Here is a 24,785-nt window from a genome sequence, read left to right as displayed (position 1 = left end):
ACCTTGCACTTGCCAGGCAGGTGCTGTGCCGCTGAGCTAAATCCCCAACCCCCTTAAAAATATTTTTAAAGAAACATATATTGATATATGTGAGTAACCTAGAATACTTAGGAGTGGGTAGGGGAGTAAACAAAATAAAATTGGCTATGAGTTGATAATTATTGAATCTGGGTCCTGGGTCAACAGAGGCTCATTATCTGTCATCCATTTCTGTCCATCTTTCTGGTTATCCATTTTAAAAAAGTTTTCATGTAATACTACTTGCTCTTATATGCAGTGGATTCTGAAACTTAGAAATCTAGCTTATTTTATTTTAGTAAATTTGGTCATTACAGTCTAAACTGATGTTGAGGTCAATAAAATACTATATGTTTTGAAAAACATTGGTATAGTGAGGGAGAAAGGGACCTATAACATAAGTGATTACCATCTGCCAGTAAGTGCTACAGGGCATACGGAGGGCTCTGAGAGTACAGAGGAGGAAGGACCATCAGCAGGGGTTCCGGAAGTCCGAGAAAGCTTTGAAAAAGTCCTTAACTGTAAGAAGAGGCATCAGCAAATTTGATAAGCTAGTAGGAATAAATATGTGAGTTCAAGGATAAAGGAAGTGGTGCAAGCAGAAAATGTCAAGGTGGAATGAGCCAATCTTAGCTCAGTGTGGCTGGACTATGAAGGTTGTCAGGAAGTCGCAAGAGATGAGGTTACAGATTAGCAGCAGCGAAAAGTCACATCTGTCTGATTTTGTGACGCAGCCATTGGAGGATAAACTGAGAAATGACCTGGTTCCACTGGCATTTTGCAATCACTGTCAGCTGTGTGTAGACTGGTTGGCCGATGTCGTCATGACTTGGAACAGAAAACTCAGCCCCCAAGGAGAATCAGTGTGCAAGCCAGATCTCTTGACCCACCCGAGGTAGTTACCTTGTGCTCTACTTCACGCTTCTCAGAAGACCTGCACAGCCACACATTGGGCTTTTCCAAATATTGACCAAAACAAAAAATGACAATCACCTTCAGGATATAGGGAAGGGAGAGAACAGAGCCAATTCTTTGTGTGCTCCTCTTTTCCCTCTACAAGATTTTCTCATCTGCAGAATACGGCTGCAGTAGCCTGTGAGAGGATCATGCTAATCATTTATGTATTTCTAGGTGCTTTACAGCTATGAACTTATTTAATCTCCTTAACAATTCTATGTGGTATTATTATTATTTTCATTTCATAGATGAGAAAACAAGTACACAGGAGCAAGTGACTTGCTTCATATCACACGCCTAGCAATTAGGAGAGCTGGGATTCAGCCACTTTGACTCTGATGCCCACGCTTGCCATCATTTATTTCCTGATTAGGTTTGATTTCTTTGTTCTTTTTTAAAAAATTTTTTTATGAGTGCATGTTTGCAGTAGGAATGCTTATTACTGTTTGTAGTTGTAATGGTTATGTTCCTCACGGGAGGCTGGTATATGTGCATAACACATCTGAATTCTTTCTTCCTCCCCTTTCCCCCCTTCTCTCCCCCTCCTTCCCTCTTTCCCCATTTGCAAAAGATCTATAAATCAGACACATGAGTTTAAATATCACACACTTTCCCTAATCTGAGAGACTCAAAATATAAATAAAAGAGCAAAGTAAAAGATAGATAACAGGAAATCGGCTTGATTTCATTTTAGTCATAATCACAAAAAGATTTGGCTTTCAGCTTCTCAATATTATCAAATCTGAATCTTCCCTAATTCAGAGGAAAACGTTGTCCTAGGAGCGAGAAAAAAGACTTTTCTTGGAAGGAAGAGTCATTGTAGCGGAACTCTAAGAGATGAGTGGACTTTTGGGAAGTGGAAATTACAGAGAAGGAAGGGTTGGTCATCCCAGGCAAGATGAAGTATTTGGACTACAGCCTTTCTCTACCAGGGCCTACAGTGAAAAACTGGATAGAATGTTTGATATTATATGTTTGCATTATGTTATATCAGCCACAATCTCTGGATCATAACTTCCATAGCCCTTATTTCCTAAGTGGGCAGAGTAATATTAGCGCACCATAGGCCTCAGAAGGTCTATCCCTTCTTGATCTTCTATCCTCCTTTCATCTACTCCTTCTTCCTCGTGGCAGGCTACTGAGACTAGGATTTCTTTTCCCCAATGTGTGTCACAGAAACTCTAATCTTCCCTGCGTTTCTCTCTTGGAGCACACCCTACAGGAATTCCCTGACCTGCTGTGTCTGAAAGTAGATCGTTAGACCAGCATTTCAGAAGGGATCCTGCCAGAGGAAGGGATGTTGCAGAGAAAGGCCAAGAACAACCAGATTGGCCCTGCTGGGCTTCCTTACTCTGGTTTGAGCATTAGGTCAGACACTTTTATCTGTCCAATCACACGTTTACTTATTGTCCACACTCTGATTAAGCTGAGGTGACGAAATCTCCACAAGACTCCGAAAGGACAGACTTCAGAGAGCTTCCAGTTAGGGGCACACAAGGAAGCTCCTGAAGGGCACTGTCCCAGAGAGGGCGTGGGAGGTATCACTCCTTTCACGTGTCCCTCTCCATGTCTCTCTTCTATCTGCGTCTTTTGCAATGTCTTTTATAACATGCTGAGGTATAAGTAAATTTGAGGTGTGTGAACTGCTGTAGCATATGAATTGTAGTTTTTTTTTTAATGGCAATGTGAGGATTGACTGCAGGGATATGTGCAAACAAGGCAAGTGCTCTACCACTGAGTTATAGCTAAGCACCTGTGGCAAATTCATTAAATCTCAGTATATAGCCAGTCTGTCAGAAGCACAGGTAAAACAGCAGGGGACTGGCGATTGGCTTCTGAAGTTGGAGGACAAACTTGAGGCCTTCAAGTTGTGGGATCTTATGTCGTCTCCAGGTCAATTTGGGGGACACCCATCAGGGGCCTGTTGTAGAACTGTTTGTGTGCTTGGTGTTGGGGGCAAAATCCATACAGGTGGAGTCCAAGGGATCTGTATTGTGGCAGTACAGTAGGAGATACTGAGAGTTTGTTTTTCCTTTTATATCCTCAGAGAATGCAAATAGCAGCTACATGAGAACTCAGGAAAATAAGAGCAGGCATGTTGGAGACCACTACACAGTGGCTCTGAGCAGGATTTCGTATTAATCAATTGGCTTTCCGTGTTTACTTGCGAGATGTCTGAAGCTTAGGCACCTTGTCTGAAGATGGGCAGTGGACTCACAGTAACTAAACCTTTGTGAGTCACTGGTCACCGCTGAGGCCTATATTGGCCTGTGAAGCTGTGATGCCTCAAAGGACAAGATAAGGCCACAGCTGAAGACGTTTGGCTCCAACCCCAATTAACTACAAGGAGACTGCAGCTGCAGGCCCCACACTCCTACAGGAAATACCAACCTAAAATAAGGTAGTTCTCCTGATTGACATAATTTACTACTTGGGAAAATTCTCCCAAGGTCCTGCTAGATTCCCACGTTTTCTTGAGTATCCTCCTCCTTTGTTTGAAAACCAAATAAATACAGACTGCCCAGCAAAGTGTTTGTCTAAACTCAGAGAACATCGAAGGTGTAAGAGAGTTAGATCCTCCTGGAGCCCTGAAATCATTTCAGTTCTCTCATTGATTTAAGCCTTCACCATCCACTTGCTTTGGAGATTGCGGGCCAGATCAGCCCACAATAACTAAGGGTTATTTAACCTGATACAGGCAGAGAGGGTACCAGAGTCAAAACTTGAACATAAAAAGAAACAGGAAAATCTAAGCCCTGCTGAAGGGCAGAGAAAATCAACAGGTGCTAACCCTGCTATGACTCAGGTGATAGAATTTCAGACAGAGACATAAAACAGCTGCTCTTTCCATTTGCTAATCTTGAAATTAATTGAAATGGTAAAGTTCTCAGCATGGAAATAAAAAGAGGTACAGTTACCCAGATAGAAATTTTGAAACCGAGAAGACGATACCTGATGTACTAAATTCACTGGATGAGTTTAGTTGAAGAATGAAGATGATAGGGCAAAGAGTCAGTGAACTTGAAGGCAGATCAATGGACATTGCACCATATGAGATGCAGGAAAAAGATTGGAAGAAAAATGCATAATGGTTTATGGGATTGTGGAGCAATATCAAAAGTTTGAAAATTCACTCATAGGCATCCTATCCCAGAAGGTGAAAATAAAGATATTGCTGCAGGAAAAGATATTTGATGAAAGAATGGCAGAAAATGCCACAAATTTAGAGAAAGATATAAAATTACAAAATAAAGAAGCTCAGTAATCTCAGACAGGATTAACTCAATGACAGCTACTCATTCACTTCATAATCAAACTTCTGAAACCTAAGGATTACAAAATCTCAAGAGCTTCCAGGGAAATATAATGCATTACACATAGTGGAACCCTATTCAAAGGCTTTAAAGTGCTGGAAGAAAAAAAAAATTGTTGACCTAGTATTTTATACCCAGAAAAAATGTCCTTCAGGAGTGCAGGTGAAATAAAGATATTTTCAGATAAGGAAAACCTTGAGACTGCAGTTTATTTATTTAGCTATTTATTTATTTGAGATAGAGTCTTGCTATGTAGTTCAGACTGGCCTTGAATTCAATATGTAGTCTAGGCTGGCCTTGAACTTGTGGTAATCCTCCTGCCTCAGCTTTCTGAGGGGTGGGTTTACAGGTGTGTAGCATTATGCCCAGCTTGAGACTGCTTTTAGCAGATCTACTTTTTAAAAGAAATGCTGAAAGAACTTTTTTCAGTCCCAGAGAAAGCCACACCAAGGGGAAAGTTTGAGCTGGAGGGACAAAAGATGAGCAGGAGAAATAGTAAATAATGTATTAGTATATCTCTCCGAGTAAAAACGCAACACTACAGAAGTTAACAAAAATTACCTTAGTTCCATGATGTAGAAGTACATACAGACTACTGGCAATATTTTAGATATATTTCTTTCAAGTAACTTTTCTCTGAATCATCACTTTTCTCTTTCTTGATTTCTTCATTTCTTGGTATTTTGGCTCCATTCACCTCCTCTCCTTTTTTCCTTCTTTCTCTCTTTGTCTCCTCCCTGTCTCCCTTCCTTCCTTCCTCTTGGCTTTCAATGGAGACATTAATTATCTACTTATCTATCTAGAACATATAAAGAATTGACAAAAATCAGACCCCCCAAATTCAAAGACCCAATCAAAAATGGGCATCTGAGATGCAGACACACTTCTCAGATGAAGAAATACAAATGACAAATAAATATATGAAAAATGTTCAACATCACTGGTTGTTCGAGAGATGTAAATTAAAGCAACACTGAGATTACATCTCACCCCAGAAAGAATGGCTGTCATCAAGAAATTAACCAGTAACAAATGCTGAAGGGGCTGTGGGGAAAAAGGAACCCTTCTCCACTGTTGGTGGCAGTGTAGACTGGTACAACCACTGTGGAAATCAGTGTGGAGAGTCCTCAGTAAACTAGGATTAGGGATCCCATTCAATCCAGGTATTCTCTTTCTGTGTATCTTCCCAGAGGAATTAAAAACATCATATCACAGTGATATATGTGCACCATGTTTATAGCAGCACAATTTGCTGTAGCTAAATCTTGGACAAAACCCAAATGCCCATCAACTGAGGAATGGATAAAAAGATGTGGTCTTTTTATACGATGGAATATTACTCAACCATAAAGAAGGCTAGACTTGAGGCTTTTACAGGTAAATGGATGCAACTTGAGACCACACTCATGAGTGAAATAGATCAGACTCCCATGTGTAAACATCATATTGTCTCCCTTGTGTGAGAAACTGAAAGTAAATAAAGTCTAAAATGTGCAGTAGATATTGTGAAATGGCAAGAAATTTTTCAAAAGGAAAAAGGAACCAGGATGGGTGAAAGGGGTAAGGACAGTAGAGAAAAGGGAAAAAATGCAAGTCAGTTATACTATTAGTGTCTATTAGTACATTAAAAAGGAAGATGCATGCTAATATCAATTGGAAAAATTTTGTGCCCATGTCTTGTATCCTGAGCAACTACTTTAAAGATAACAACATGTAATATATTCATTATTGTTATCCTCTTACTATTTTGTTATGAAATTTTATTCTTTTCCACAAAATAAAAAACTATTTACATTGTATTGTGAAAATTTTTCTGATTTTATTTAAACATCTTAATAAACTTAAAAAATAAGGCTGAAAATGGTATATTATTGTTATTGTTATTGGTTTTTTTTTTTTTTTTTTTGGTTTTTTTCCGGTACCGGGAACCGAACTCAAGACCTCGCGCTTGCCAGGCAGGCGCTTTGCCGCTGAGCTAAATCCCCAGCCCCTGTTATTGTTATTGTGACAGTCACAGAGAACTGATTCTTTCTTTTTATTGTTATTATTAGTATCATCATTGATGTACTGGACAGTGAGCCTGGCATTGCGCTGAGCTACATACCAAGTTTTTGCTTTTAAATTTGTGTACTTTGAGACAGGGTCTTGTTAAGTTGCCTAGGCTGGCCTTGGACTTGTAATCTCCTTGCCTCAGCTTCCCAAGCACTGGGATAATAGGCTTGCATCTTTGGCTTGTGGTCATATTTTGAAAAATAAACTTATGACATATTTATGGATGCAACAATGTCATGGCTGGGACTTATGTAAAATACTGATGAAACAAGATTGGCCATGAATTGATTCTGCATATGGGAGCGCATGTGGTTCATTACTCTATTTTCTGTGTTTTTTTATCTCTGTGTATTTTTTTTCATTTTTTAAAAAAATCTTCATAAATGCAATTTTTAAATTGTGTAATCATACCCCATCCTGTCCGCAGTGTATCTAATCATTTTTCTCTTCTTGGTAATTGGGGTTGTTTCTGGTTATGCATGGGCTGAGACAAAACTACAGTCTTTGACATCTTCTCCTATTTCCTTTCTGGAGATGGATTTACTGGGTTAAAAGAGAATGGACCTTTTTTTAATGCTTTGTTCATTTTGTAAAGTTGCCCTTCAGAAGAGCTGTTCCACCCGAATTTCCCACAAAGGGAAGGAGGGTGCCCTTCTCGGTGCTGTTATTTATTTGGCAAGGGAAAATGTATCTTATTTTCATGTGCGTGTCCTAAATTCCTGGTGACACTGAACCCCCATCCTGCCTTTGAATTGATTCTCATTTTAGGGAGGGAGCCAGGGGAGAAGAGTTAGAGAAAACAGATTTAATGCTCCCTTCTCCTTCTTTGCTTTGAGGATGAGAAGCCAAGCCAGAGCCAGACACCGGCAGCGCTGGGTTTAAATCTGGGCTCTGTTGCTTACTAGCTGTGGATTTGGTGCCACTTTGATCTCTCTGACTGTCAGCTTTTTCACTGAAAAAGACCAGTTGTTCTGGTCTTTATGAGCTATGTGGTAATAGATTTATGGAGAAAAATCTGGAAATGGCAGCTCTTGCTCTCCTTTGGAATCTGAGTCTCAGGATATGAAATGACCACCTGCTCTCCTCACAGGGACATGGCGGGGCTCAGAGCCGGACTCTGCCATGTGTTTAGGCCTCTACCTGTTCATCTTTCATTCTTCACAGCCTTCCTACTCCGCAGCCTTTCATTTGTTGCTGGGCATCTGGGCCAGAAAATCCATCTTGGTCCTGGGGAGCAAGTTCTGATCACTAACAGGATTCCGTGGCAATGCACCTTGCAGTACTTGGGTTGGAAGATTGGGCTGAATGTCGGGTGGGTTCTTTTGATAGTATCTCATTTACTTTCCAGAGTGGGACTGAGAGCTGGGGCATCATCTTTCCAGGGCTGCTCAGCTAACGTGGGGTCTCAGCCTCAAGTGATGAGCCTCCCCCAAACCCTCTTATCTTCCTCCCACCTCACCCTGTCTCTGGCCAGACTCAGAGCCCCCAGGTTGGACATCCTGCTACACACACACACACACACACACACACACACACACACACACACCTTCCCCAAAGCTGAGAACAGCTGAAACACAAAGGGACTGTGCCTCTAAATAACATGCCTGCTTGCAGCTCAAGAGAGAATTGAACGTGTTTTATTCTGTTTACTGCGTTTTGATTGGTGGGGACCAGTGGGTGTTCTATAAACACCAAGTGAATGGGCCTTCCGGGCCCTGGCTCACAGGTGGGGCCAGGAAACCCTGGGCTGAGCTGCTTGGATGCAGGATTCTCTGGAAATCAGGGCTGGATGCCAGGCCTAGGCACTGCCTGCCCAGCTTGGGTACCAAGCTCTGGGGCCACTTAGCTGAGTCCGTTTTCTCCCTGGGACCTTCAGGAGCATTCAGATGCAGGAGGTTGAACAATGGACGTCAGGGGGTGCTTATTTCCTAAACCGAGGGAAAATCCAGAGACCACTTCGTAGGTTTTGCTGGGAGAAGTTGGGCCCACCTCTTCTTGTGTCTGTGGTGTGTAGCGTGCCCCTCTCTGCGGAGATGAGAGCAGGACCTCTCCATCTGCCGAAGGCTGGCGGCCGTGTGGCAACTCGGTGGTTAACAGCATTACTTTTGCATCTTGGCGGTCACAGAGAACTGATTCTTTCACTGTAATGATTCATTTCCTTTCATAATAGGAAACTCTGAGTGTCCTAAGTAAGAGTTTCTCAAACAGTGAATGTGTCTTTGTCCTCTTGAAAATGAAACAATGTTTCATCTGCAAACTTTGTATCCTATGGCTTGTTGAAATAACCACACCGTCTGGGAGAAATTTAAAATAACACAGATTTTGTTTGTACAGTTTGACAACTCCTTCTCACCTGCTATTTCCCTTGTGGGTTACCTTGATTCTGTGACACGGGGATTGTTTCTGTTATTTTGAGACAGAGTCTTGCTAAGTTGCCTAGGCTGGCCTTCAACTTCTGGGCTTGAGCAATCAGCCTGCTTCAGCCTTCTGGGTAGAGTAGCTGGGACAGTAGGCACACATTGTCACACTCAGCTTTGGAACAGGAATTATTTTCCCTTTTCTCTTGAGGAATCAGAGACTCAGAGAGGGTCGGTGACTTTCCTAAGCACATGCAATGATTTGGTTGGAGAGCTAGGAGACTTTATGTCCGTGCCTGGCTTTTTCTGCTGGTGAGTTTTCTGTTGATTTCAGCAGCACCCTCTTGCCTGGCTCTCCTGAGGATCCCACAGTCCCATTCTCTTTGCAGTGAAGCAGTCTTTGGAATGGTTAACACTGAAGGTAGCAAATATTGGTTTTGTTGAGATAAACATCAAGATCCCAGGTTAAAGCCAAGGACAAATATTGATTCATGATACTTGCAGAACGGTCATCTCATCCTTTCACATATTAGGACATCTCCACCCCTCAGCAGCTGAGCCAGGTGCCAGCTTCCTGAGCCAGGTGCCGGCTTCCTTTGCCCCTACTTTCTGTCAGGTCCGGGTGTTCAACCTACCATTCATTACATGCATATCTCCTGCAAAAGAGAAAACAGAGGCCCTGAATGTGCATGCCATTTGCCTAAGATTCCACAGTGACTGAATAATAAAGCTAGGCTCCAAATCTAGGTGTGTCAGACTCTAAAAGATGACTCAAATAAAATTTAGCATCTGCCTTCCAGATAGAGCCTGTCTGAGGGCTCTGCCCTCCTCAGTCCTGGAGCTCCTGTCTTCGGCACAGGGAGTTGGTACCTGGGTCTTTCTGGCCTGTGAGACTTGAATCAAATCTAACAGAGACCCTGGCTCTGCAGCGGTCTGCAGTGGGGTGATGGTGGGAAAATCCCTCTCAATCTCCTTCGCTTGCCAAATAGACTCAACAATGACCCATTCTCACTGGGATGGCTTGCAGGTTACAGAGGTGCCTGGGGCGTAGTAGGTGTCTAAAGGCAGTAAAGTCACTTCCTTTTGGGGCATGAAGGGGTACTGTGAGGGCCATGGGTGGTAGCATGCTTCCTTGCTACTGCTGAGCTCACACGGGGGCCCTCCAGCCCTTAATCAGAGTTCCCATTAGTCATATATTGTTACAGGGTCAGCATGCTAGCGTTGGAGCTATTTCGGTGACTTCTGGTTGGGTCACAGGGAGGGACGTGCACTGGCTTCCCGCCAGACATTCCCGGGCAGGTCCTACCTCTCTTGGCTTCACTTTCCTATATAAAATGTTGAAACAGTATGCTCTTATTGTTGACACATATGAGAGATTTCTCAGATCAATTCTGCATCGTCCTTACCACAAACTCCCTTATTCTATGTAACAGCCCTACAGCGAGACTTTTGGCAGATGAGAAAATCATGCACATACTTTCCCCATATACGCAGCCAAGCATAATTGAAAATTTAAATGATTTCTATCCTTTATTGATTCCATTAATAAAGGGCTATAGGGATTTTGGAATCTATTCAAAGAAACTCGTCATGGAGTAAACTTTTCTTGACACAAGCTGTTTGAGCTCTTGGGGAGCCATAGTTCACAAGCCAACAGTTCTGTCTCTCACTTCCTGCCACGTGGACGGAACAGGGTCGCCTGCCCCCTGGGTCTCTGCCGGAGTGGGTGTACCAGAGGCTGGCTCCTGTCAGCAGCTTTCTGTTGAGCTTGCTTCCGCTTTCTCTTGCATAGCGGCCCATTTGGCCTTGACCTGATCCTAGAAAAGACATCAGGTTGCTAAACTGAGAAGTAAACAGCTGTTACCTTGGTGACTTGAAGGAGAAGTAGTTGCACTTCGGTGATTCTGGCATTTGGGAAATGTCAGGAAACACTAGCTCTGACTTTCCTCCCACTCAGATGGGCAAAACCACCATGGGAGGAAAAATAACCCTGGAGTCCTGCAGGAAATGATGCTCAAGACAACATCAACACGCACAATCATTCTCACTAGAGACACAGTTAAGCTGATGTTCCAAGAGAGATACTTAGGTCCTCAGATATTGTTAGCAGGATTTGAGAGAAATTTCTCAGTCTCCAGGATTTCTGGGGAAAGATTTCCTGTTTGGTAGCCATTTGGATCTCTTTCGTAACGCAGCATGTAAGAATTCTGGTTGCTGTGATGACCTGGTCTGGTTGTACCAGCTCTGCTGTTTGTTTTAAGGGAAGGCGTCTTTCTGCCGTAACCATTATTTTACATTTACAGACTGGGAGGGAGGGAGGCTCATATCTGACCTGGCTATCAGTGAAACTCTGGTTTTATACTACTGTTTTTTTTTTTATTTCTAAGCTAGATTCTTCTGGATAGGCTTAGAAAGACTTAATTTTTCCTAGTTGGGGGAGTTTTTCTAAGTGCCCACCTGTATTCAACCCAGTAGTAGAACCTGTTTTTTTATTTTTTTTTTCTCCTGGAGGTATGCTAAACAAGAATTGTGTTTATTGCTGGGATCAGAAGTTACGATTAAAATAGGGTAAGCAGTACAAACCAGAATTTCTTGCCCATGGTTTGCTGAGACCCACTTACCGCAAGAAATCTGCACAGCCAAAGAAATCAAGTTTCTGTGTATCACGCTGAACTTAACAACTGATTTGGTAACAAAGGCAGTCTCATTCTGTCTGACCTCTTGTGGGCAGCCGTATCATTGTTCATCTGATAACACACAAGAAGGGAAATTCTTAGCCAACAGCATCATTTAAAATCTGGGACTCATGTCAGAGGGAAGCAAAATGCAAGAGGTCCTTGGTTTGGGAGAGTTTAGGAACTGTTGGCTTTGATTAATTTAAAAGGAGCACTAGTTATTTCATGGTGCTAGTGAAGCGTTGGGATGAAGAAAAATGAAAAATCTACAGCTGAGAACTCAGTTGATGTTCTCAGACCGGTAGAAATAAATATTCAGGAAGTCTCTACTGTGTAGTCCTATCAGTGTACCGCTAGTTACTACCACAAATTAGAGTCATGTTGACTGCTTCTGCAAATGCATTTCTTAATCACCTTGACTCAGAAGTGACAGACATTATTTTTGCTGATGTTTTATAGCTGATACCTGGTAAAATGTCCCTCACCCTAATGTGGGGGTTTATGTACATGGGCAATTGCTGGAAAACGTCCTCCCAGTCTGGAGGAACAAGAAAGTGTTTGGCAAATGCTTGACATGAGAAGGTGGGAAAAGGAGCCCCTACAGGCTCAAGTGGCAGCTCGGGGGCACACGCTGAGACTTCAAAGATGAGCCCATGGTGTCGGAGTTGCTGGGGCCAGAACCACGGCTGCCGCTTGGAGGCAGCAGAAAGTTTGGGTGCCGAGGTCAGGGTGATGGTGAGTTTTGCAATATTAAGAGTTTAAGGCAGTGAAAACCAGGACAGAAGAAATAAGTGTCACCAGAAGATCCAAATGGGGGCCAGCAGCTGTAGTTGACTTGGCGGCCCCCCGAAAGGCCTGAGTAGGGGGATATACTAGACAGCACAGTCAGTTCGGCAGTTAGAATACTCTGGCTCACACTGCAGTCTGACCATTTATGGTGACATTTTGAGCACTTGATTTAAACTCTCTGAGCTTCAGTGTCGGCATTTACAGAAAAGGATGCTAATCCCCCACCTCCCAGCGTGACAGTCAGGATGTTATGGTAGCAGCGTCGAATGCTAGCACCTAGCAAGAGCTCAGTGAATAGGACTGTGAGTTCCTCTCACCCGGATTATTGAAATGACCTCTTGAAAGCTCCCCCAGCCTGCCTCCCACCCCAGCAGCGGCCTCATGATCCCTTTCACACATTTCTCAGCCGGTTATGTAGAGGGAAAGCCACAATTTTATACCCATCGAAAACCCTAGGTGATTAGGCTGCTAATAACGTTTCTCCGGGCTCCCATCCCACCACCTTTCTCCTCATCCACTCTGCTCCCAGCCTTAGTGCTGGGTTGGATGCAGGCCAGGCCCCCTGCCTCACGATTTTAATGTTCCATCCACCTGGACCCCTCACAGAGCTGCCTGACCCTCCCCCCACTTCCTTGCTATCTTTGTTCAGATTCCTTCTCAGCACTGCTTTCTCCGACTATTCAATTTAAATCTCCATCCCCACCCCACCCCATCCCATGCTATCCATCTCCTTTCTTCTGTCCTACTTTAAATTTTCTGCGTAGCAGTTATTCCCTTTCAAAGCACCATGCACATATGTATTTTGTTTGACTCTGTCTGCTCCCTAGAACGCAGAGGCTGAGCGGTTAGGGATTTCTGCCTGGTTTTTTTGACTCCTTGCGTCTAGTCTGGTTCACAGTAGACAATGAACATTTGCTGGATGAATGAGCCTATTATGTGTATTGGTGTATGTTTTCTTGCAGGCTTGGGGATCACTGTAAAGTAGAAGAGATCAGTCTTCCTTATTCATTTCTCCTTCTCCCAAAGCCCTTACACTATGGGGCTGAGATCTGTTTAGATATTAAAAAAACAAAACAAAACAACCAACTAGGAGAGCCATTGAACTTGAAATCATTGAATCTCAACCAGCTTTGAAATCTAACACTCAGTTCACAGGACACAGAGCAGAGGAGTAGGTTAAACAACACCATTAGGAAGTCATCAGACAGATGCAAAGCATGGGACATTCCAGAGGACAAATGACACAGTTACTTCCATGAAAAAGAAAAGAAATAATGGAGTGGGAATTGTCGTAGATGAAGAGAGTTCAAAATGCCTTTTTTCCCCCCCAAATGGTGCCAAGCTTGTTTAGATCTTCATTTGAGCAAGTGAAAGTAAATTACTTACTTGAGAGGGTTGGCAAAAATTTGTGAGCAGATTGGATTTTAGGCATTAGTTGCCTTGTGGTCATAGACAAAGGTCATGCATAGATTGGTATATTCTCTGGAAGAATGTGGAGAATTAACCTCAGTAGAAAATTGAAGGCCTTTGTCCTCAGTTCTCTCCAGGATAGTACATAGCTAATAGCTAGATTGTAGGAGTAAGCTAATTTCATGCAATGAGTGTCTTAGGGCACTGGGGCTAAATTATCTCATAGAATCTCAGTTCAAAAGAACCAGCAGAGGGGAACTCATGGGAAATCTGACATTTGTTTGTTGTGCTCTAGGAAAAAAATGTGATGGGGGATAGGAGTGATCAGGAGGAGGTGGAGCAGTTCCTCTTTCTGAGGTGCAGGCGAGCCCATTTCCTTTCCTTTCCTTTTTCTTGGTAATGTAGTGGTGTGATGTAGTGGGGGTGGGTGGGTGGAGGAAAGAGGCGTGGTCACACTGCTTGGGAGGTGTGCAGTTTTTTTCATTCTTTATAGCTCCTTTTGCTCCTTTCTCCTCTGCTTATTTTTGATTTATGAAGCAGAGCGCAGATTGGTATTGAGTATGGTAAGTCTGGTGGGGGGGTTGCCTGCTGGTGCTGGTGCTTCTACTTCCTGTTCTGGGGGATGGGACTTTTATGGAAAGAAAGCTACTGGGGTATAAAGGTGCTGTGTTCGGCCAGGCACCTGTCAGAGAGAAATGCAAATATTTCTGCAAACATGCATTTGTTTGTCTGTAGGGCACAAAGTGGAAGGCAATAGCAAATTGCTGGAAGTTTTTTTTTGCCTTCTGTGTTTGGGTCCCTGGCTGTGGCTAGGAGCCACTCCCTATAGGTGGTGAGGACTCCGTCCTCCCCCTCAAATTCTGTTCTCCTGGTTCTTAGAAAATCTCTGTGCACATGTACTCAGGTGTTTCTGAGGACTCGGTTATCTTCTTTATCAGTGCCTGCCCAGTTCACATCCAGTCTCTGGTAAGAAACCCTTTCTGCAGCCCAAGACTGGAACATGTAGATCAGGCAGAAATGAAAATCCTTTATCTTAGAGCTTTGATGTGGTGGGGAGGACCTCCTTAGCCCTTCCGTTAGGTGAGTCCTCAGATAGACAGCCACAAGCAGCAGCTTCTCAGGCTGTAAATTTCTCATGGCTTCTTAAACTCATCTCTCAGCTACAAATCATCTCCTGTTGTCCATCCGGGTTCTGATCTTTTGGTGCCCTTTTGGGTAAAATACTAATGTCAGATTTTTTTTTTTCTCGTGAATGTTTGCATTCACCTTGGGGAATCAGTAAATCAGTGCATCTTGATCATTTTTTATCCTTTCCCCACTCTGTCTTTCCTCCTCCTTCCCTCTCCTCCTGGTTCTTTTCCCCATGTCAGGGAATTCATTTTAGGGGACTGGTACATGTAGATAGCATATTTTGATCATTAATTTATTTATTTTTATTAGCATGTATTTGCAGTACCTAACGTCTATATTCCCTGTGCAGAATTGGTATGTGTACATAACGCATCTTAGTTGCTTTTTTCATTCCTTTTTCTTCTTCTCCCTTTCCCTTCCTTCTATCTCTTGGTTCCCTTACCATTTGAGAAAGATCCATCTCCCTACTTCCTAGTTATCTTTTATTTTGCTCCTTATTTATACTTTGGGTTTCTCGTATAAGAGAAAACATGCAATACTTAAGCTTGTGTGTCTGATGTATTTCATCTAACATTATGGTTTCCAGATACATCTGTTTTCCTACAAATGACTCAGTTATGTCTCTTTAGTAGTACTCCATGGTGTATAAATAGCATATTTCACTTCTCCATGCATCTGCTGATGGACATATCGCCTGCTTCCAAGGTTTACCTGTTATGAATTGTGCTGCTATAAACATGGGTGTGCATTCGTCATTGTAATAGAACGTCTTGAACTCTCTCAGAACTTTTCCCATCTCCCTCTCCTTCCTCTCCCACCCCCTAACCCCTTCCCCATCTCCAATAAATTTACTTTTCTTGGTTCCTACCATTTCTCCTTGATTTTGCTCTTTTATTTATTTATGTTTTAGATTTTTTTCATATAAGAGAAATCATATAATATTGAACTTTCCATGTCTGTCTTATTTCACTTAATGTTATGATCCCAAGTTCCATCCATTTCCCATGATGGCTCCCACCAGATAGAATTTAGTGGCTAAGAGCTGGAACCTTGGAGCCCAATAGCCTAGGCAAATTTCTTTGAGGACTCTGAGAAGCCTGGATCTAACTCTGCAGTCCTCGCCACTATTGTTGCTGCAGGAACTAAGAGAGCTTTAGCAAAATCTAAGAGCTTTAGCACATGGTAAATGCTCAATAATTCTTAGCTTGAATAAAGTAATAAAATTTGCTATTAAGTTACCACCATATCTTGTAGAGGCAAACTTTTACTTATTGCTGTCTTCCCTTACAGATGTGGATTATAGAAGTTGGTTAACTGGCTTAAGATCATAAGCTGATAGGTACAAACAGCAGGTTTGCATGTGAGTTTCTGAGCTGAAAGCCCCACTAAGCTTTTTGCATAACCAGGGTGTCTCAGAGTACTGATTATAAGGAACTTGGGTTTCCCCCAGTTTCTCATATATTAATAGTTCTGCAAAAATGTAATAAAAATGGATTATAGAAGATGAAATAGAAAAAAGGAATTCAAAATACAAACCCTGTGTAGAAGTTATTGTTAGATTCAAAGGCATACAGATACTCTAGTAAATCAGTATAAAACTTGCTTGCATTCAATTTCTGCACCTTTCTCATCATGAAACTTGAAAGCCTGGCTCAGACCAGCTCTCACCTGCAGCTCTCATTATGAGTAGTACCGTCCTAGGCTGTTGATTCTCAGAGCTCGGTGCTTGGGAAACTGAGCACCCCCATTATAGCCCCTGGGAGTCTGGTTCAATGGTGATTGCTCAGCCCCACCCTGGACTACTTGGATCAGAATAATTGAGACAGAATCCAGAAACCTATACTTTAACAAGTAATTGTAATGATTCTGATGTGCTAAGTCTGAGAATCAAGATTCTTTGCAATGTTGCCTTCTCTCCAAGCTAACAGATGGAAGGGTAAGTCCTAGCTACGCAAGCACACTATTTTATTCCAGCTCTCCCATGACCACCCATTTCTCTCCCTCATTTCATCCTGCCCTCCCTTGCTCTAGAAACGGACCGGTAGAGCCTGCCTTCCGAAGTCACTTTAGAGCACTTCAATGAATGTGCATTGAGTGCAAACTGCAGGCTGCATAGAGAAGGACCAGACCACAAGTTATGGTAACAAATGCAGATAAATTACAGTGCAGAACCTTGGGTATTTCTGTGCACAGATGTGGGGGAGGTGAGGATGAATCAACCACAGAGACTACTGAAGAGTGAAGAAAAACTAGAAAAGTAGGTTTTGGAAGACAAGTGAAGAGTATGTGTCAAGGAGGGAGAAGTGACTGCCCATGCCAAATACTGCTGATGGGTGAATGATAGGAGGGCTGAGCCCTGAACTCCAGTCAGCAACATGGAGGTCTTTGATGCATCTGACAAGCACAGGTTCGTGGAGACAGGGGAGGTCTGATTTGAGCGGGTTTAAATGAGCACTGAAAAATGGGAATTGGAAACAGGAACTATGGACAGTCTTTCAAAGAGTTTTTCTAGAGAGAATTTGATTTTTTTTTTTTTTCCCGTTACCGGGAATTGAACTCACGACCTCGCGCTTGCCAGGCAGGGGCTGTGCCACTGAGCTAAATCCCCAGCCCTGAGAATTTGATGTTTGACAAATAGGACTGGTGCTAGAAGGTGAAATGAGGTCAAGAGATTTATAGGAAGGAGCAGAGAAATGTTATTTAGAACTCGTACAGTGGCTTAATATGCAAACTTTTGTAAAGTCGGATATTTTTTTGAGCATGCCTTCCAGTAAAACAGAAATAATTGCTTGTTGTAACTTTTTTCTTCAAGCTCTTTTAAAGTCTCACCACTCCTAAATGTTGTCTTCCCTGAGTTTGATTCCCGGTACCAAAAAAAGAGAAGAAAATAGTTTGTAAACCACTCTTGTTCCTTACATAGCTATATATAAGTACATCTGAAAAACAGTGTTACATTTTTTTGTATTTCCTTTATCTTTTATTTAAAGTATTTTAAAGTAAATTTCATGTCAAAATTTTTTTACATAGCCATCGTACTATTATTACACCTAATGAAACTAACTGTAATTAATTTTATTGTATAATACCCAATATGTCTTCAAATCTCATTTATCTCCAAAGATGTTTTGTTCAAATTAAGGTTCAAGCAAGGTCCGTATCTCATGTTCTGGTTATGTCTTTTAAACTATTTGGTTTTTTGTGCCCCTTGACTTCTTCACGAAACCAATTGATTGTCCTCTGGAAAATCCTACTTTCTGAAATTGTCTGATAACTTTGCAATGGTGTCATTTAATTTGTTCTTCTTTCTTCTGTGTTTTCTAAGAACTGGAATTGTGTAGAAAGACTTGATTATGTTCATTTGAAGCAAGATTTTTCCTAAGTGGTGCTGTCTGCCTGCTTCGTGTTGTCTTTCGTTAGAAGGTACAGGCTATGTAGGTTTTTCATTGTTAGTAACGCTGAGGCTGATGAGGATTCCCAGAATGTGCCTGAATCACGGGAGGTGTTTTGTTTTTAGGTTTTTGATAGTAATGGCCTTTGAGAAAGAGATACTTGGGATGCAGAAAAAAAGAGGGAAATTTCATGAAACAATTTCCTTAAGTAGAGAAGAGTGTCTAGGAACTAGTGGATGACTGGTGGTCATCACAATATTGGACATAGCCAGTTCACCCGTGAAAACAGAGACATATTGTCATAAAGACAGGGAATGTAGCTTGAGGTAGGGGGCTTGAAGAGGTTCTATATTGATGCCTTCTGCTTTCTCAATGAAAAAGTAACAAGTTTTCATGGGGGAGTGAGAATGAGCTGGTGGAGGCCAAACAGAACTCTAGGAGAGTGGCGGGTGAATACATACACTGGAAAAGTGGCATGTTATTCCTGGAAGCTCTAAAGACCTGCGGGTAGTTAGTGATCGGTATTGTGAAATGAAATCAGCAAACACAGTTGCATGAGTATTTTGCAGTCAAGTTCAGTTGTATGGTTGTAGATTTGGAGGAGCACAGAGGTTGGATGTTACCAGGACTGGGTTTTAGGCAGCCGTGTGTGAAGGAAGAGAGCGAGGGATGGACCGTGGAATTTAAGTTGGGTAGGAAGGGAAGTGAGGACCTGAGGGAGGAGGAGGAAAGCGAGAATGTGGTAAGATGAGCCATAGACGATTCTTAAAGCTGGGGTACCCGTCAGAGTTAGCTACAAAGAGAAGAGTGATGAATGGAGAGTTGATGTGTCTAATGTTGAAATTATGTAGGAGGTACATTTTTAGAAATAACAAGATCAGAGCTATGATCCTGAGAGTGAGTGACTAAAATCACAATCATGGGTGTAGAGGAGATCAAAGAACTCCAGGAAACTAGAATGTCCTGTAGGTGGATATGAATATTATTAGTATTACTAAGACTCATGGCAGAAATAGTGGTGGGGAATGTTAAAGTGAGGAAGGAGCTATAATATTCAAAGAATGAAGGGGTGTATTTTGGCTGAAGGAAAGATGACCACAGTGAGCAAGGTGAGGTGGTAGTAGATGGCGTAGTCTCCACAAGGTTGCTGCAAGAATGAAATGTGTTTGATGCACGTAAGGTTCTTCCCACTGAACCTCACGCAGCATGTGCTAAACAAATGTTAGTTGTTCTTAATTGCAGTCTACATGACTCTGGGGAGTAGAGCTTAAACCATGGGTTTATTTTTACAAGGAAGTTGATTTTCCTTTATTTTTAAGATCTTTCAAAAGGGCATAGCTGCTTGCAGAGCCATGTGTGACCTGGGTAGGTCTTAACTTCCCTGTCACTCAGTGTGTCCAACGGGCTAGCTGAATATCTGCATGACATTGCTCTGAAGAGCAATTGAAGGGATGGATGGGTGGCAGTCAAAGGTAGCGAAGGGGGAGACCGTGGCAGAGTTAGTTTCATTTCTCCTTTCAAACACCACCAAACATTTGTTAGCTGTGCTCTAGAGACTGGCTATAGATGCAGGAGGCCAGAGATGTCTTAAGGGAAGGAGGTTTCAATATGGGTAGGACAGGTCTGCAGTCAGGCAGATGTTGGCTAGTTTAGTGAGAGCCAGAACAAGCACAGCAGAGGCATACTGACCCCTGTGGGGCTAAGGAAGCCTTCAAAGTCAGGCGGTACTTGAGTGTGTGTTGGAGGCTTCAAAGTCAGGGGGTACTTGAGTGTGTGTTGGAGGCTTCAAAGTCAGGGGGTACTTGAGTGTGTGTGGATGTGACCCGTGTGAACGGGGCAGGAAAGAACTGCCATGTGGAAGGAACTGTATAGACATTCACTCCCGCAAGGGCAGGAAACAGCCTGGAATATTTTAAGTGCTACTGAGTTGCTTTGAGCAAATTACTTATCTTCCCTGTCTCAGTTTCCCTATTTGTAACATAGGGATAGTAGTGGAATCCATAGGGTAGGAGGAAGTGAAGAGTAAATGCAGCAATGTATGTAATACTTGTGCTGGGAACTCGTGCAATCCTTATGGGTGTATTTATCTTACTTTTCCTATTAGGTCTACCCATGCAGGGACAGGGGATATCTTTCCATTTTCTGCTGTCCTCTTCAATCTCCTTTTTTAGACTACTATAGCTTTCATTGTAGAGGTATTTCATTTCCTTTACTAAGTTAATTCCTATAAACAGTATTTAATTTTTCTTGAAGCTACTGTGAATGGTATTGTTTTCTTAATTCCTTTCTTGGTGGGTTCATTATTGGTGTAGAGGAGCTCTGTTGATTTTTATGTGTTGATCTTATATCATGCCAAAACTTGCACTCTTAATCCCTAAGCTATACTTGGTATAAGCACATAGCTAGTACTAAATAAATGGCAGTTATCACTGTCATGATTGCTAGCTTGTCAGCTATAGCTGAGGGCTCTGTCATCACTTCTGTAGCTGGCTTAAGGTCACCAGTGCTCCTATTTCCAGCAGCGGTAACTATTTTTTTGAAGGCCCTCATTACCTGCTATAGCTGTAGTAGACAGTTGTACCATGTGTATTTTAACTGGCTGATATTTGGAAATCAAAAGTGGCTGTGATTTTTGTCTTCTAGAGGACATGTCTTTCTGAGCAGGTGCAGCTGACATGAGAAAGAGCTCAGGTTGAAGTATGCTTCTTATATCTGTGGGCAGACCTCAAATGAAGCCCTTGCATGAGGAGATGGGAGCGAACCATCTTCCACAGGCAAGAGGTGTCATCCAGAGATTGTGTGACCAGCCTCAGTGTTCTCTGTAGGGAGCTAAAAAAGAGCCTCTTCCATCAGTAATGCCTGAAATAAGCAGAGCTCTGAAAAGAGCTGCTTCATACAGCAAAAACTTACTGAGCACCTGTTATGTGCTCATCACTCACCCAGTATCTGGAGACATTTACTGGTGACCCTAGGGAAGAAGGCTGACACGGTACCTGCTCACAGAACTTATAATATTGGCGGAAGGACACGGACAGCAATCAATTAATAGCACGAATGCCTGCCACAGAGGAAATGTACCATAGAATGCAAACTCTCTGAGTCATTTCTTGATTCTTCTGGAGCTTGCGCCCAACGCTAGTTCTTTTTTGAATTGTTAAGGAGAGCATTGAATTTTTGGACAAAGGACAGAGTGACTCTTTTTGCTCCTGCCCTGTCAGTTATGCCCAGATGCCACCTGCCTGCTTCCTGGTCATAAAATCTGGGGTTCTCCCAACCTGTACCTCATCTTTAAAGGAGGATTTTCTCCTGAATCATGAGGTTATATTCATACTGCTTCTCTTAATGTTGAATCTCCTAGGACAGGCTGCAAGGCCAGCCTGATTTTGTGCATTAAGTTGATACACAAAGTGGAAGTATATTTTCTATATTGTCCCTAATAGCTTGCCCTACTTATTCAGCTAACATAAAAATAATAATGAAGTCAAAGGGATGTGGTGAAGACTAACCTTTCATTTGATCAGTTTTCAGGTCTCAGCTCTTTACATTTCTTCTAGTTCCTTGGGCATGGCTAACTTTTATTTGCAATAATGTACACACAGACAATTTTCTATTTTACTTTCTTCATTATAACATATTAAATATTTTCTGCCCTATGACTACATCAAGTCACCAATTGTTTATACTCTTTCAGGTGGTTGTATTGTAGTTTAACTGTTGTTAGAAGGTTAGTTGTTCGTAGATTTTCACCATAAGCTTAAATTTATTATTTTTTTCTTTGACAAAGGGGCCAAATATAAGCTTAAATTAAAAAAAATTTTTTTTTCTGTTCTAATGCACATTGCTTTTTAGAATTCACATTTTTATCTCAATCTCTGTCAGTCCTCACCACAACTATGTAAGGTAGGGAATCATTTTATGCACGAGGAAACTGAAATAATCTTTTCTTTTGAATTATTTTTGCAGGCTGATTTCCTAGGTGTATGGTAACTTGGTCAGTAGACACAAGCTCCTGGTTCCATTGCTTATACTTTCTAGAAAGCTTAAATTAATTTACAATTCTCCTTTATATGTTTATAAATTTCATTGTTTTCTGTCCAGCAATGAGTATGAACAGTTTGAAGACTGCTGACCAATATAAATTCTATAAACTAGTCTCTTAGTGTTCAAGGTACTTCCTTTGGGGTTCTCTCAAAAACAGCCATAATGTCGTATGCTTGTTAATTATGCTTTTTATTTTGTGATTAGTCCTTTGTATTAACCGCATCTTTATTTTGAGAAGTTTTTCCTGTGTTAACCCTGTTTTGTGCGTTGACTCTTGTCAGTTTTTTTCACTGCGTACTATAGTATTTTTCATTGTGTAGAAATTGGAATTTCCTTGCATGTGAATCTATTACACTTTTCCTTTGCTATTTTTTACATTGCATCAGAAGTAAAAGAGCTGGTAAATATACTTTTAAGCTTTTTAAAATTATATTTTTACATATTTTATCTCCAAGAGTAACAAACGCACACTTCAGAAATTTTGTAATATACACAAAATTACAAAGAATGCAACTATTCTACCATCTTGGGTGTCCTTTTTCTAGTGCTTTCTCTTTTTTTACACATACATGTATATTTTTTAAATGACGTTTAAATTTAGATAGTATTTACAGGTTTGGGAACCTAGTTTTTCAGTTAAAAATATGCTGATTGAACTTTCATATATCATTAAGTATCTTTTGGAAATAAATAATTGTTTGAAAATCTGTCTGGTGTTTATTTTGAAGCTACTGGCTGATTGTTCCTACATAGAGGTCAGTCAATTCTCTTTCTTCCCAGGTGGGTTGGTGGTCCCTATCTTATTTTTCTAGGGTGCTCCTGTGTGTCATGGGTCTGTTCCTGGCTTCTGTGGTGCTCCCTGAGCCACATCACTGCACCTATAATAAGCTCTTCACTCTTTTCTGAGCCCTCGAGGCTTTCTGGGTTATGCCCCACCAGAGGCCTATGGAAGTTCCATCCGTGTCATTAATGTTTAACTCCGCTCTGGTAGAAACCGCTCTTATCTCTCTCTCTCTTTTCCATTTGCAGATGTTTTTTAATCATCCTGAGAAAAATGAGCCTTGGCCTCCAGACACATTAAAGCCAACCTCCCACCCATGGAGAATAGTGCTAGTTCCTGAGGACCTGGGGGGCCTGCAGCCCCAGGGCGATTAGCCAGAAGCAGGTAAGAAACACCTACAGGTGAGGGCTTCCAAAGGGGTCCATTCCCCCCAAAAGTGGCATGGCAGACTGCTCTGGCAAAGTCTCAGGGTCTCAGTATCTGCTGCAGCTCTGCTGGTTTTCCCTCCTTTATTCTCTTTCAGTGGTCTGGGGCAGGGCGGGGTAGGGTGGGTGCGTGGCTTGCCCATGTCTATAAGCTATAAATAGGATTTGCGTTATTCTATCATTCCCTTGGCTTTTTATGTGCACCTGCTATGTCCCAAATACTGCATTTGATACTGAACTCCTTTGATGACTAGCTCAGGGCAAAATTCCTTACTTTGACAGGTTTGCTTCCTGCTGCTTCAGCGCGGGCTCGGTCTCTGTGGGTGATAATGAGTTGTTATTATGTTCCAAAAGCCTCGCGATAATTTTAAGGACTCACCGGTACAGTCACATTGGTTCAATCATTCTTTTTTGAGCACCCATTCTGCTTGAGGGACTCTGCTGGGTCCTATAGTTCATAAATGCCGCCAGGAGAAGTTTTCCTCGCTAGCACCACAGTTGACATGAAAAGCAGGCATTAAAAAAGCACTGGTTGCAAGCAGCAGGGTTCAGGGATAGTGGTACAGTGAAGGTGAACTTCCCTGAAGGTCAAGGGCAGAGAATGCAGCAGTGCAGATGACAGCAGCCTTAAGAAATCATTGGGGTGTGGTAAGAAAATTCAAAGCATTTGTGGAGACAAGTTTAGGATTCTTCTCCTCTCCTTGCTGGTGGGCTGTTTAGCTGGAGCTTCATCCTTTCTCTGTCTTGTTAGAACAGCGTGAAGGATGAGAGAGGGTCTTTCAGCTCCCAGTGCCTGCAAAGCCCACCCAGCTGTGGACGCGGCGGGGTCTAACACAAAGATTGTGCTGGGGGCCGTGGGAGCCCTGATGTCAGAGTTCAGATGAACACTCCCAGGCCGTGACTGGCACAGGCCTCCCGGGCTCAGGCCATCTGAGAGTTTCAGGACTGTGTTTGGGCCTGGGGACTCTTTGTTCCTGAGAATCCAGGAAAATCCACCACAAGCCCCAGCTCCCGAGACACGGAATTAGGCCCCTCCCTCGTGTCTCCTTTCACTCATAGGTGAGGGAAAAGTCAAGCTCAAAGTCTAACATTTCCAAATCATTTGCGCAACTTTGGAAAATCACTTATATTTCCCAAATTTCAACTTTTTTCAACTACAAATGGAGCTCATAAAATCTCTGCTGATCTCCAAGGTCATTTGGGATTTTATAAAACCTAATGTGAAAGGCTCCCGGCATACTGAGCAGTGCCCACCCTGACGGCTGATTCATTGCTTATGATAAAAGTGGCTTTTCTCTCATGGTCTCATAGCTTGAGTTGCCTCCTGACATCTAATTTCTGAATCCTGATGGCCAACACCAAATCTTCACTTCCCCTAATCACAGATTCTTGTTGGAAGACCGTGAGCCTCTGGAGTGAGACTGGGTTAGGGTCTTGTTTCTAACA

The 24,785-nt window shown here is 42.3% G+C and overlaps 1 protein-coding gene across 2 annotated transcripts in view; it reads left to right on the top strand.

Annotated features, from left to right (window-relative positions):
* The window catches only part of St6gal1 (ST6 beta-galactosamide alpha-2,6-sialyltranferase 1), a 92,278-nt gene that overhangs the window by 35,232 nt on the left and 32,261 nt on the right, over positions 1-24,785 (top strand). Inside the window, exons 1-2 of one of the 2 annotated variants that reach the window (XM_005383258.2) lie at positions 14,039-14,135; positions 23,163-23,298. The gene's annotated coding sequence lies outside the window, so the exon portion shown is untranslated. Of the gene's footprint in view, positions 1-14,038; positions 14,136-23,162; positions 23,299-24,785 lie in introns of those variants that run through there. The other variant, XM_013513557.1, reaches the window with a different exon arrangement.

This window comes from Chinchilla lanigera, unplaced genomic scaffold (assembly GCF_000276665.1).
Source record: "Chinchilla lanigera isolate Chin_1 unplaced genomic scaffold, ChiLan1.0 scaffold00019, whole genome shotgun sequence".
Lineage (NCBI taxonomy): Eukaryota > Metazoa > Chordata > Mammalia > Rodentia > Chinchillidae > Chinchilla > Chinchilla lanigera.
The sequence above is the reverse complement of the archived record's forward strand: the minus strand, read 5'-3'. Positions and strand labels throughout refer to the sequence as shown.